Source organism: Pinus tabuliformis, chromosome 9, assembly GCF_031772625.1.
Source record: "Pinus tabuliformis cultivar Carrire ecotype Pingquan chromosome 9, CPIR1, whole genome shotgun sequence".
Classification (NCBI taxonomy): Eukaryota; Viridiplantae; Streptophyta; class Pinopsida; order Pinales; family Pinaceae; genus Pinus; species Pinus tabuliformis.
Window position 1 is genome coordinate 144,115,260 of NC_142307.1, and position 15,589 is coordinate 144,130,848.

The window sequence follows — 15,589 nt, forward strand, 5'->3', positions numbered from 1 at the left end:
AATCTTTTGCAACACCTTGTACGGACCATAATACTTTGGTGATAATTTATTATCCTTCTTAGCTTGCTTTAGGGACATTTGCTTATATGGTTGTAGCCGTAGGAATACCCAATCACCTACATCAAAACTTCTTTCACTGCGATGTTGATCTGCCTGTTGTTTCATTCTATTTTGTGCCAACACGAGGTTATCCTTTAAGAGTTGGAGGACTTGTTGTTGATGTTCGATGTGATGTTCCACTGCCTGAACCTTAGAATTTTCTCTTAAATATGATGTGATGGATGGTGGTTGATACCCATAAAGTGCCATAAATGGGGTCATTTTTGTTGTTGTATGGAAGGAAGTGTTATACCACCATTCAGCCAGAGGCAACCATTTGACCCATTGTGTCTGTTTATCAGATACAAAGCAACGAAGATATCCTTCCAAACATTTGTTTACTATCTCAGTTTTCCCATCAGATTGAGGATGATAAGATGAGCTATGAGCTAACTGAGTACCAAGACAAGAAAATAATTCTGTCCAAAAATTTCCAGTGAAAATGGGATCTCTGTCACTTACAATAATCTTTGGGTTTCCATGTAGCTTTTGAATTGTTTCCATAAATGCAGTAGAAACTGTACTGGCTTTAAATGGATGTGATAATGCACAAAAGTGTGCATACTTGGTAAGTCTGTCAACTACCACCATGATGACACTCTTTCCCTCAGACTTGGGTAAACCTGTGATAAAATCCATTGAAACCTCCTCCCAACGTTGGCTTGGAATGGATAAAGGTTGTAATAGACCCGGTGTCTTAATTGTTTCAACTTTATTTTGTTGGCAAACCAAACATTCCACCACAAACTTTTGAATATCTGATTTAAGGCCATCCCAAAAAAATTCCTTCTTAACCCTGTGGTAAGTTTTTAAAAATCCTGAGTGCCCTCCTAAGGGAGAAGTGTGCAATTCCATAAGAATCTTTTGTTTTAGCTGGGAATTCTTACAGAGGTATAAGCGATCTTTGTACCATAACGAATCATTTTGCCAGCTAAATGTATCAGAAGTACTGGAATCTTGTTGTAGCTTTCGAATAAGTGCCCACACTTCTTCGTCATTCTTCCATTCCTCCCTTGCTTCGTTTATCCAATCTGGTTGGATAATAGAAATGGCACACAACAATGCTTCCACATCCTCATCCTTTCTTGAGAGTGCATCTGCCACCACATTTTGCTTCCCTTTTTTGTAGATGATTTCAAAGTCATAACCCAACATCTTTGTGACCCACTTTTGTTGCTCTTCAGAGGATAATCTTTGTTCTAAAAAGTATTTAAGGCTATCATGATCCGTTTTTACCTTGAAGTGTCTTCCCATTAGGTAGGGTCGCCATTTCTTAAGTGCATGGAGTATTGCCAACATTTCCTTTTCATAAATAGCTTTGCTTAAAAACTTTCCCTTGATTGGACGACTTTCAAAAGCAATGGGTCTTTCATCTTGCATTAGAACAACACCAATTCCATTTCCTGAAGCATCACATTCCACAATAAAGGTTTTTGTGAAGTTCGGTGTAGCTAAGACCGGTGCTTGGCACATTGCCTCTTTAAGATGTTCAAAGGCCTTTGTTGCTTCCGGAGTCCATGAAAATGAATCTTTCTTCAATAATGTTGTTAGAGGTGCTGCTATTCTCCCATAATTCTTAACAAACTTGCGATAATACCCTGTCAACCCAAGAAATCCTCGCAGATGCTTTATGGATGTGGGGATTTTCCATTCCTTAATGGCTTTAATTTTGCTAGGGTCTACCTTAACTCCTTCATGAGATACAATATGACCCAAATATTCCACCTCTTGGACTCCAAAGAAACATTTGGATCTTTTTGCATATAATTGTTTCTCCTCCAATAGTTGTAGCACCCTGTCAACATGTTCAACATGATCCTTCCAAGACTTGCTGTAGATTAGTATATCATCAAAAAATACTAACACAAATTTTCTAAGGAATGGTTTGAAAATTGAATTCATCAAACCTTGAAATGTTGAAGGTGCATTGGTAAGGCCAAAAGGCATGACCAAAAATTCATAATGACCCTCATGAGTTCTAAATGCCATTTTCGGAATGTCTTCAATCTTCATTCTGATTTGATGATATCCCGAACGAAGATCCAACTTGGTGAAGTAAATTGATCCATGCAATTCATCCAGTAATTCATCAATGACAGGAATGGGGAACTTATCTTTAATAGTGAGCTTGTTGAGCTCCCTATAATCCGGACACATGCGCCATGATCCATCCTTCTTGTGCACCAATACTACTGGAGCTGAGAAAGAACTTTGACTCGGTTGAATTATACCAGCCTCTAGCATTTCTGCAACCATACGTTCAATTTCACTTTTTGGGCATAGGGATATCTGTACGGCCTGATGTTTGGAGGAACACTTCCTGGAATCAGATGAATAGCATGATCATGATCACGCATAGGTGGGAGACCTTTGGGAGTCTCAAATACCTTGGAATGATTGTCCAGGACTTTTTGGAGATCTGGAGAAATAGATGATTCCAATGTGGAAACATCTAGCGAACATAATTGTGCAATTACACCTCTTTGCTCCTTTTTAAGAAGCTTTGTCATGCCATTAGAGCTGATTATCTTTCCTGGTTTCCCTGCAATACCCCTTAATTCAACTTCCTTTCCTTCCGTAGAAAATTTGATGAAAAGTTCTTGAAAATTAAAAGCTATTGTACCCAAGGATTGTAGCCATTGGACTCCTAGTACAACATCAGCACCTCCCATTGGAATGGAAAGCATTGGGCTAGTCAATACATATTCTCCCATGGATAGCTTGATATTATGGCACTTTCCAGAGCAATTTATTGTTCCTCCATTTGCAATCATCACTTGACACTCTGGTGCTGGATATAGGAAGCAATTCAATTCTTTTGCTACCCTACAATGAATAAAATTGTGGGTGCTTCCTGAATCAATCAACACTATTACCTTTTTCTTCTTGATTTGTCCTTCTATCTTGATGGTTTGAGGAGTGGTAATTCCCGCCAATGCATTACAAGATATGGTCGGATTTATTTGTTCTTCATCTAGGCTTTGTTCCTGGAGTATATCCTCTTCTTTTGACCTTTCTTGCTCCTTTTCTTCTTCCTCTTCACAATCTATGTAGAATAATTTCTTCTCAGCACACTTATGACCTTTTGTGTATTTGCTATCACAACTGTAACAAAGCCCTTTTGCTCTTTTTTCTTCCAATTGTTGTGGTGTCAACCTTGTAGGTTGTGGAAGACTAGGGGCAACAACACTTCCGTCTTTATAGTTGTGAGTGGTATGCTTCCTAGTTGCCATAATTTTGCTTTCCATTTTTCTTGCTAACCTGAATGCCTTCTCTAATGAATCAGGTTCCCAAAGGCAGACATCATGTTGGATATTATCCTTTAAAGACCCTATGAACACATCAATCCTATGCTCCTCTGGAATATCTTTTACCCTTATGTTCAATTTTTGGAACTCCTCAATGTGCTCCATTATTGAACCCTTTGTTTGAGACTTATCAATTGGCTAAAAAAAGTGTTGCTTTTTGTATCCTCATAATGTGCTATCAATTCTTCCGTAAAAATTGCCCAAGTGATAAATTGTTTACGAGAACAAAGCCATTGATACCATACAAACTGATTTGGTTCCAAATATACAGTTGCCATACGTACCTTTTGTGTGTTTTGCACATTATTGAGATCGAAGAATTGCTCCATCTGTAATATCCATGTGGCGGGATCCTTGCCATCAAACTTCCTCATATCGATTTTTGGAATATGGTGATTCTTCAATCCAACATTAGCATCTATGGAATCATGATTAACATTTCTTTTGTTCTCATCATGAGTTTCCTTTAGTACCCTTTCACCCTTAGGGACCATTTCTTGTAGCAACTTATTCATATTTATCTTCAATTCGTCCATGTCTGTCTTCAAATCTATCTTCAAATCATCCATATTAGCTTCCACGTCAACCATCTTAGCTTCTACACCTTTATTTAAACCATCCATCTTAGCTTCTACATCTTTCTTTAAACCATCCATCTTAGATTCTGTTCCTTTTTGTGCAAGGGACAGTTGTTGCACTTGGTCTTGTAATTTTGATATATCATGTTGCATTTCTTCTTCTTCTTCATGAGTCATGCTAGAGCTTTCAGGTTCCTTACTAGGTGTTTGCATTTTCTTTCCTCGAGGCATCAGTTATTGATAATAATGCTCTACTATGCCCTTTGAATTCCTTCAAAATAAATTTTCAAACCAAGCTTAAGCAAAAATTTAAGAAAATCTACACACCTTTTTTCACCTTGTAGGAGCTCGATATTGCTTCTGATGTATCTCTGTACTTTCCAATCATCTAGTTCTGAATTTGTGAGCTGTAGTAGCCCTCTGTGTCCTCTTTCCAATGCCACAAGTCTGACCCAAATTGGATTCTCCAAGGAAGAGTTATGTGAAATCTCCCACAGTGACTTGTTTTTAGACTAGTTCAGTAGAGCAAACTTGTACGATTTGCCACGAGTCACTGTTTTAACCTTTGAATCTGAAACACACATACAAGAAACTAAAGTCCGTCCTCTTTTTTTAGCTTCTTATGAAATTTCAATCCGATCCCCAGAGAGAAAGTTATGACGATTTTCCCCAGGTCACCTGTTTTTAATGTAATTCAGGAGTCTACAAAAAGACAAACTTCCTCAGATCATATCTCCGCAAATATCATGCAAAAAGCTCTGAAATTTGGACCCAAGGTTCAGCGTGATTTCTTCTCAAATGGGTTTTTTTTGCGACATCTGAAACGTCACAGAAAAAAAGTTATAGCGAAAATTCCATGATGACCTGTTTGGAGCAGCGAAACCCTAGAATCCAAAGCTCTGATACCAAATGTTATGAAACCAGCTCAAGAAAAGATAGAAAAGATAGATCAACGCCTCAGAATTCAGCCTCTTCGAGGGGGAAACCTCCTTTACATTACATAAATGAACAATTCTTGGATGATTCAAATGACAAAACCTCCTTTCTATATATAGGAGTCTATGGAGTCACAATATAATCCAGCCGACCTAACAATAATAATATAAATCCACAAAAACAACAATAGAGGGATTCTATGGGGCACAGAAATAACAATATGGGGGTAATAGGGGCACAAAAATATAAATAAGGGGTATAACTACAATAGTAATGGGGTAATCACTAGTATTATAGGGACCCAACACGAAGTGAGTAAACAAATAAGCTAGCAAACAAACAAACAAGCAAAGCAAGTAAGCAAACAAGCATGCAAGAAAACAACTGAAAGCAAAAACTACTCCTACTCCTAAGCTAACAGTGCATGGGCCTAATCACGTGAAGTGATATTTCCAATGCAACCACCGGCGCATTGGTTGACCCATGTTGGTGAAGACTTGGTTCGCGAGAAACCTGGTTGTGTGAGCCAGCAAACAAGAAAGATATAACAATGAAGACAAACACACTTCATGTTTCAAAGTGTCCACAAGACATAAGTGAGTGTAAGTACATGACATGTGGTTCATGGACTTATCACGGTGTTTTGCGACACTACATGTTGCTTTGAAGCATACACATAATCTTGACTGTGACATGCAAGAAAATGAAAGAAACAAAGATAACTTGTGTCCTAAACTTGTGCTTGCATTGTAAGATTCCTCCAATGCATGATCGATGGGATCGTGCAGTTTGAGTGGAGGAAGCATGATCTGTGTGTGAGATTGATCTTCAATGCATACAAATGAGTGATGAGGAGCCTAGGGTGATTGAACAATTTCCTGATCGGAAGTGGAACCAACGTCAGGATAGTGAGGGCCTCACATAAACATCAGCTCGGGCTGAAGTGCCTCGACAATCTGGGGGGTTTCATCTTCATCGTCAAATAGATCATCATAAACTGGTGGCTTCAAAAAATCAACTGTGATAGAATCATGATCGTGATCGAATATGGAAGTAAATGGATCATGACAACCATGATCAGAAAAATCAATGATTCCATCAGCATCCACTTGATCTGATGAATCAAACAAAGGGGTAGATGAGAAGAGAACATATTCATCCTCTGTGTTTCTGGAAAAGGCAGATGAAAGGTCAAGTGGATTTTGATGAATAACTTATCCTCTCGGATGATAGACTGACATCCAATGTGTCCTGTGAGTGATCAACAATGGGTGCATCCATAGATGAAGATACACATGCGACATCCTGGATGATAGGTTCACCAAAGATGTTAGGAAAGAACAGAGGAGGATCGGAAGGAAGGGAGTCATCCTTCGCCAAGTGTTGATGCTCAAGCTCCTAGTCATACTCTTCATGATTGATAGTGCATGTTGGTTGTGAAACACTAACTCTGTAGATGGCTTGTTCCTCCTTCACAACGAGTTTAGAGTTCGGAATGGAAGAACACAACACAATATCATTTGGAGGAACAAATGAGTATGAAGACGGAGGTTGTGGTACAAAATTCATATGACAACTCAATGGAATCACAACCAAATCTGTGCGAAAATTTATTGAAGTTATGTTGGGAGGATGTGACAACTGAACAGATGTGTGAGCATGATCTCTTGCATCACTCTGCAGTGGTGGAGCTGTTTAATGAGGGGACGACAGAAAATCACTTATGACTGTGATCGTTTCCGTCTGTGATTGCGCAGCTCCATCACTGAAGAATGCTGAGCGAGGCTTGAGTTCAAAATTCTTCTTGGGATGCGCAGGTTTCTTAAGACAATACTCGAATCAATCCTAAAGATAGAAAAATTTGATCTGGCTCTTTAGAGCTTGAAACTGCAAATCACAGAAGCGCTACCAAAAATCCATAGGTGATTCATGCGGAGACTTCCATTGTTGTAATATTTTTTGGTCAAGATGTTCTGGATCATAATGTAGAAAGTGTCTTCAATGAGATCACAGAAGTGTTCAAGTGAGTGCACGTTGTCAACCATTAGGCTGCAGGGCCACCGATGTGGAGGTTCGCGAAGTGCGTATGCAAGCAGCAGACTGGCCTATTCATCAGAACATCCATCTTCCTCATGAAGCATGGAAAGGAAGTCATGTAAGAACTTAGGCCAAGCCACTTCGCCTTCACCATCGTATGTGTATGTGGACAAGAGATCGAAAAAATCCCTCGTGATGGTAACAGATTCAGCATGCGAAAAATATCGTGGAGGGAGAAGAGTGCAAGACTCCATGATAGATATGCAAAGGTTCAAAACAAGATGAGAGGACACAGCTTGTCATTTGGCTCTCCTTCTAGCACCAAAAATGTTGACGGTGTTGGGCCCGCCAACATGTCAGGGGATCTCCCCGGTAAGAAGTCCAAATTAGACCTCAGACCATTTGGTGTGGGAGTCCCAACAGTGGTTCGTATGGTAATGCCTTGACCGCGGTTTCACATAGAGTTAAGTAAGATGTCCCTGTTGGTAGCAAGGGTGTGACAGCTATAGTATGTCAAGGAAGGTACGTGAGAGGTTCTAACACATGAAGAGTGAGGTGAGTGTGCCCCTTGGAAACCTGTAATAGTACGCAGCTTGGAAGGGAACACACAAGTAAAGATGCATCAGAAGCTGGAAAGAAAGATAGCGAGAAATCCAAAGTGATTTTTAAACCAACAACACATCTGCAACAAAATTTATACAATTGCATACAAAATAGTTCATACATAAATGCGTAAGTTAAATAACATACATTGCTACAACAACTAGAATAGTCCAACTACAATAACAACATATGCATGAAAACGTGTTGGCTCTGTTATATTAAGAAGTGTAAGTTCCAATCATACAATACATCCATGTCCAACCTCTAGTTCCAATATTGGAATGTTACAACCACAACCTCTTGCTCCTCTAAAGAGATATACTAGCTCTGCGCAGTGGATAAGCCAAGACGCGTTACAATACTATCCAAGCTTTCTCTAAGATACTCCTATCGAAGCTTGGCTGACCAAAATACCTTACAATAAGTTATGAGGGAGTATTTATAGCAAAGGGTGGGGTGGCCCTTGACATTCCCCTTTGTGATAGTCATCTACCCTCATGAATCTTCATCTACTCTATGACTGTTACATCCAACTATCGACACTTGAACTTACACTTGAAAAGATGTTAAATTACAATTCACATGTACCCATGTGAGATAAAATGGCTTGAGCAAGCCATGTAAGACATCACTATGACTCAGACAACTGTGGGAAGTCTAGCTCTTCGAAATCCTCGCGATGATCGACAGTAGTGAATTAATGCCAATATTGGTAGTCCTCGATGGTGTCCGTTTACTCCAAGGTGACATCTTTCTGGAACCTAACTCTTGCCTCCCTAACATCTGGGTATACTACTCAAGCTCCTCTGTCCAACTCATTTGATAGCATGTGCATCATTATCCTTAGTGCAACCGGACCAACAACATACTTGTGCATGGTGTCTGCACTAATCGGCAAGTTAGGGTTGGTGGCTATGCACATCAACTTGTCAAAGTACAAGTCAAGCTCTAGTTAGACCTGTGCCTTTGTCTTCACCTGGGTGAGAGTCCCAATAGATGGGATCACATGTGCATGCACCACAACATCCATACTCTTGAATACACGTGCATGGGAAGCCTATAAACTAGTGATGAGCTGCGAGAGCTCTTCATAGTTCTAAATCTAACTCTGGATGCGTGCCTTCAGCTCGACTGCTTTGGGCATCATCATCTTATTTAAGTGAAGTAGGGCTCCCTTGTATCTCATCATCCATGTTTGCATGTAATCAACGACATCATGAACATTCGACAAGATACATGCTCTTCTAGCACATCGTTGTTGCCATCATTTGAGATGGACGACTGCCTTATGCATGGTACCAAACTTGGAATACAATGCCCGCATGATTGTGTCAAGGGACAATACTTCATCCAATATTGCCTTCTTCAATTCTACTCAGGCAGATGTTGTAACCAATTCTCCTCCTTGCGTGGCCGTCTGCAACTCCTTAGCCATTCGCTCATTCTTAGCTGTCAGAAAGTGAACACTCGAGCTAGTGGCTTCGGCATATGCTCTAGTGGCATCGAATAATGTTGATGGATGTTTGCGCACGTCAGAGATGATCACTTTTTCCTCATACTACACAAGGGATTTATGATCTTCCGGATTCGACACTCTGCGAGATTGCACAACTCTATGTTGAGATTCGTCAAATGAGATGTTGTGCATCTCTCTTTCTGGCTGATCTCCAAGGATCTCAGTGTCTCCTTGGTTGCTTGGGACTTGCTCCTCTTCTAGATGCAGTGAAGCTGGTGGGTCAACCTCTTGGTGGTGAGCCATGAGGTTGATGTCTTGCTCTAACTCCTACTGCTCCATATTTGTATCCAATTTTTCAAGTGCTCACTCTATCTCCTAAGCGAAGTCTTGCTCCTATGATGGTTCACCCTGTCTGCCTGATGCCAACTCTTCTGATGAGTCCACTACCTATATGGGTGTTGTTTCATCCGTATGAACAAGTTGCACCCCCTGTTATACCTGTTCCTGATACACTTCCTTCTCTTGTCTGCGCAGCTCCTGTTCCTTTTGGAGTTGCTCCTTCAACTCATGCAACTCCTTCTCTGTTTCCTCCATTCTTCATTTCTCTCTCTACCTTTGCGTGTTTTGCTTGTCGTGCTATTGCGTCTTTTCCTGTATAGCCATAGCTACTTTCTTAGCAAGTGGATCTACTCAGAACTTGCAACTTTTCTCTTCCTCCTTACGATCGACAATATTCCTCTTTCCCTTGTCGTGCACTAGTATGTTCACCATTGCTGTCGCTACTGCTTCTAATGCTCTCTGGGATGCTGCTTCACATTTATTCACTAACCATTCCACAGCAAAGCTAACTGGTTCATTGAGTCTAGAGTAGTTGTAACAATACCTCCATTGGTCCTCCTCCGCCTAATGACATGCCCCGTGGATTCAATTGACATGTACTCTCACATAGTGATCTTTCACAAGGCAATGTGGGTCATACATATTGTAACTTCGGAGGTCCAATTGATACTTCTTCATCTTCTCTACTTAAACATCCACATGCTTGAAACTCTGTATCTCGTATAAGCCGTTGCACAGTGGAAGAGCAGTCCAAGGTTCCTTCTTCTTCTGGTGCAACCCAGATATCAATCCTTCCGAGATGTGATATGCTACTTCCTGCATGACAAGTATGTCCAAGGAAAACTTCGGTAGAACATGCAGAGGCTTATCCATGTTGTTCATTCGTATGAAGGTACTGGACGGTGAGGCATACCAATCAACTATGTCTATTAGTGCCTCCATTGTTTCCTTCGACATGTAGGGTGGATTTTGTTCGAATATCATCTTATAAACTGGGGTGAAAAAATGATCATACAGTCATGTGATAACTCCTCTAAAGCTGCATTCAGACAACATCTTACAATAAGTGTTCACAATAGTCTCCGTCAGTGTCCGTGCCCACTTGAAGCCCAAGAACTCCTGTCAGGCACAGATTACATCCAAGATGTAGGTGGATATGTAGATCTCTACTTGCATACCTTTGGGAGGCTATTGAGCGCTTGTTACCTATTCCTTCAGCTGAGGAGCCAACATGCCAGACCAGTTGCATGCTTTGCCTTCTCTGGCCAGTTAGTCCAGTGCGATCACCCAACTCTGTGAGAAGGTTTTCGTGCTTTCTTGGCCATATAGTCAACATGCAAAGATGACCAAGTATTGATACGCCTTCCGTAGTATCTTCATCTTGTAGATCTAGTTGGGTGTCATCCTAAATTTCGCCGGCTCCTTTACCCAGTTCTTCAAAATGTCTCTCAAGTTGGCATTACTACTGAGTAAGCTGAAGGGTGTCTCCATGATGATCACAGGCTCCAACATCTTATACATCTCATCATAATTATGCTCCTTGAAGGTAGCAATCCGTGTCCTGCTGACACTGCTCAATGTCATCGTCTCGAGATCAGTGTGTGAGACGATCCAATGTATCATGTTTGTTCACGGGAATGTGGGGTATCTACATGAAATACGATATAAGTTGAACTTGTGAATGTTCACATATACTTGGTAGTCTTCGAGGTCTTCCCCAAATGTGCCTGTAAATGCATCATTGACCTCTTTCCATTTCAGCTTGATGTCCTTTTCTAGAATCAGCTTGGTATCTTCATAGATTGGTAGACTTGCGGACACTCGCTCAACTGCTGCTCCCATTGCACTTCCGTTAGTGTCCTTTGATCCTACTCTCTTGGAGGCCATTGGTCCTGAAATGCTAAGAGGTGGACGAAAAGCTGCTAGATCTGGAGACAAAGAGACATGCATGGCAAGAAATTTGTCATCAAAAGCAAAGAAAACTTGAGGAACGACATGCAACATACCTAGGTATCGACTGGCAAGGATTGTGCAATTTCTTCTAGGAGGTTGGATGACTGGTTGCCAGAGCTGCGCAAAAGGAATTTTGGGTTATCTAGGGAGGCTGACTAATTGCTAGAATTGTGCAATGTGCAATCCAGGCTAGCTGACTGGCTATTGGAATTGGGTAATGCACAATTTCAACTGGCAATGGTTATAGGCTCAGTGACTGCATTACGCAATTTTCTGGGCCATTAGTCATTGTCCCTCAAAATTGTGCAATGCAAGACTCGAGGATAGCTCCTAGGTAGAAATGAGCATTTTTTGAGGGGAAGACAAAGCCTTCCCTCTCAAGATTGCGCAATTCTGCCTTGGTGAGGTAGAGTTTGGGCCAAGGCTCCCAGACCCACCAACGAGCAACTAAAAGAAAATGTGATTTTGAATGCATGGCAATACTCAGTGTAAGCAGGAGTGAATGATCGTGCATGCAAAAAATGAATGAAAGATTCAAAAAATGGAACATCATGCATGTGGGTGAAGCGAGTCGCCAAATCGGCTACCATTCGTGCAAAATAGTTTAATGCATGTGACAATAATGAGATGCTAACGAAAACTGAAACGATGCTAGTACAAGCTAGTATGCATGTAACAACAGCAAGCATTCACAGAAATCAAGCAAACAACACTCACACAAGCAAAAACATAAAAAGAGATAGAAATACTACAAAAGACAAGTTAAGACCACTTACCCCTGAATAGTTGAGATGGATGTGTCGAAGAGTCCTAGATGTGTTGTGGGATGTCAGAGCTCCAAGATCGATGTGGAAAAATGAGCTCTGAAGCGTCAAATAAATAAGTTTAAAGCTCATGACGCACATGCCACAAATCTAGGAAAAAGTGACACTTAGAGGAAATATTCTAAAACAATCTTTGCATGTAACCTCCAGCTACTAAAAATATCTCCCTAAAATCTAGGGATGATTTTTGCATGTTGTTTTTTCTATTCCAGGAAAATGCAGGCCATTCATGCAAGTTAAGTTTTCTTGGTCCCAGGTGGAACCAGTCAACTCAACTACAAATGCAACAATATACTCAATTTGGGGGGAAAATGAGCATTTCTGGAAGGGATATGGGATGGCTTTCCAGGAGATTTGCACAATTTCTGGGCAAATCAAATGACTGTTGCCTAGGATTGCACATTTGTTGGGCTGAGCAGCCCTACTGGGAGGAATTGCACAATTTTCTTAGTGAAGCTTGATTGGCAGATTTACGCAATTATGGAGCCCATCAGGCTGCCGGACAAAATGGCGCAATTTCTGGAGGGAAGGCTAGTTTCCCTCTAGAATTGCGCAATTTATTGAGGGATTTGCTCAGCCTGTAGCTGGACCAAGTCCAGAGAAATAGCCTATGAGGGGAATGCAACAAGCTTTGATGAACAAGCATTCTGAAAGAAAATCATCGAAGCTTATGTACTTGACGAAGCAATACATGTTTCCGTGAAAGGTTGGTAGGGAGGCCTCAAAACAAAGCTAAGGAAAAAAATTGGAGGGTGGTTGTAGCCATTACAAAACATCCTTGATCTAGCACCAAATGTCACTATGAAGAATATGCCCCCATCATTTCTTCCTAATTTCAAAGGCATGGCTATAGAGGATTCATATGTCTTTCTCTTTTAGTTTGACATTCTATGTTGAAGCTATAACTCCATAGATGATGCCCAAAAGTTAAAGTTGTTCCATGCCACACTAAAATACTCTACCCTTAGATGGTTTATGCAACTAGGAGAGTCCACTATCAGATCTCTGGATAAAAGGAAATCCATTTTTCTTAAAAAATACCAAGACTATTGCAAAACTAGAGACTCTCATAATGACATTTTCAATATGCAGCGACAGCCAACAGAAACTCTAGAAGATTTTGTTGAGATATTTTTATACAATCTTCAAAGAACTAAACCTAGTGCATTAAGTGATGATACTATCGAGACCATTTTTTTGAAAGCCCTAGTAGAATAATATGTCAGTGTTCTCAATCTCATGGGTTATGGTGATATATCTCGATTTTCATTTACTAATATTTGTGATTTATGTAGGAAATACTCAAGAAGAACTAAGTCCGATAATGGAATTAGAGAAGCTTTTTCAAGCACCATTGTATGTTTCATAGAGAATAAAAATGATGGAGCTAGGAAATCTACTTGAAGATTTCAAAATAGAGATCCTTGGGACCCTTAACTCACAATTAGATACCTTGAAAAATAAAAATAAACAAGAGGATGAAAATGCAACATTAGTTATTTTTTGTCATGAGTGTAGGAAGAAACATTCTCCTAAGGATTGTCCACTAAATCATGTATGGGTTTGTGTCATGAATGCAGATGACCACGATACTAAGAGTTGTCCTCCATTTCCAAGACATTGAGCCATCTATAAGGGATGAAATTGACTAGTTGAACCATCCTTCCAAGAAGCATAAATGAATTCATGGAAGCCATGGGCACAAGGTATGTCACAAGACCCCTCTTTGAAATTTCCTCCATTTTATAGCTCATTTCCTCAATAATTAAATCCAGTAATGTCTTGGAATCCTTTGTGGCCTAAAAAGAAATGCAATCTTAGCCTTGGAAACAAAGTTGGCAAGGAAATACCTATGGAATATTCCCTCACAACAAACCCCCATGCTTTATCTAGTATACCTTCAATATCCACAATATCATCCACCTTTACCACAATAATATTCTCCCCTGCAAACATAAGTAAGTGCACCAAAACCATCTATTCCTCAACTACCACAATTTCTGCAACACAAAATGCCCCAATATCAACCCAATTTCATGTTCAAATTGTCCCTCTTAAAACTCCTCCTTATCTAGAGAGATTAGTCATAGAAAAACCTACTTCCCAACCATAATTTGTTTTACAAGAGGAACTGAAAAATGTTGGTTGTTGGAACACAAAATTGGTATTCTTTTGTACCTATTCTCCATATATTTTCCTACCATTTTTACTTTAGAAGCTATGCCCTTTCACTTTTTTAGCCATTATTGACTAAAGTATGTTCCCTTTTGCATGACATCCTTACTATCTAGTTTTTCTTGAAACTTGACATAAGAGATAATTCTTTAGGTTATTTTATTAATGAACTTATGAAGGATTGTTTCAGGTGGTATGGCTTGTTGAGATATTTTTGTAGGATGATATCTCCCTGGTTCTACCTCGCTAAAGATGGAACGAAGACTCTAGTGACATTGTTGTTACAACACCAAGTTTATTTTTGATACTCGATTCTTCTATGATTAGTAACAAAGACTGACAAGGATAGACACATAGTCAAAGGTAGTTTGATTGTTGAAAGGAGACATTCATGGACAACGCAACTGACTTAGTTGAAACAATTGGGATTTCCAAATGATAATTCATTGTAAATTAGAAAGTTTTTATAACTTTCTTTCAATTAAGACAATTTTTTATAAGGCAATTTTTGTCTAAAATTGATTTGGATCAAATGAGAATCAAGAGATTCTCATGACAATCCTACTTTTCAAAAATAGGAATGTAATTTGAAATTATAAAATAATGTACTCTATGTCTGCGAGGCATGCATATATAGAGATCAGAGAAGGGAGAAACACCAACAAAGTACTCATGTACTACAACTTTCATTAATGCAACTTTTCCCTAATTAGTTTATGTATTATGTAATTCACTAGCCCCTACTAAGGATGTATCACTGGAATATATTTATTTCCTTGCAGTTGCAATTTATGTGTGACTGTTATTGTTAGATATCTTTTTCATGCATTAAATGTTTTGAGAATTGTATCCTCTGTCATTGTGTAATAGCATAGGTCTTGGACTAGTCCCCTCATTAGATATGATGGTCGTTTGATTAATATTACAGTTCTTTGGTTATTTTAATTGATTGAATGGGTGTTAGAGCAATTGTTTGAGTGTTGAATGATTTCCAAGAGTGTGGTTTCTTTTGAATTAAAGTGGCCATGTGATAGAGTGTGATTTATTCTACAATGTGTGTCTTTTCTTTAGGAAGTGTGAGAAAGGTTTGGAGTGTGACAAAAAGTGTGTTTGGAGTGTTGATAGTGACATTTACAATGATTGGTTTTGAGATTTTATTAGCAATAGCTGTCATTTGTTCCTGCATATATTTTTCACAATAGCCTTAAAGAAATAAAACCTACATGAATTGACAATTTATGTGTGAGTTGGATTGGTTTTTATGATTAAAGAACAATTGAT

General features: G+C 39.6%; 1 pseudogene; it reads right to left on the minus strand.

Annotated features, from left to right (window-relative positions):
* Positions 1-14,110, minus strand: part of LOC149147517 (CBL-interacting serine/threonine-protein kinase 26 pseudogene) — a 72,199-nt pseudogene extending 58,089 nt beyond the window's left edge.
* Between the last annotated feature and the right edge of the window lie 1,479 nt (positions 14,111-15,589).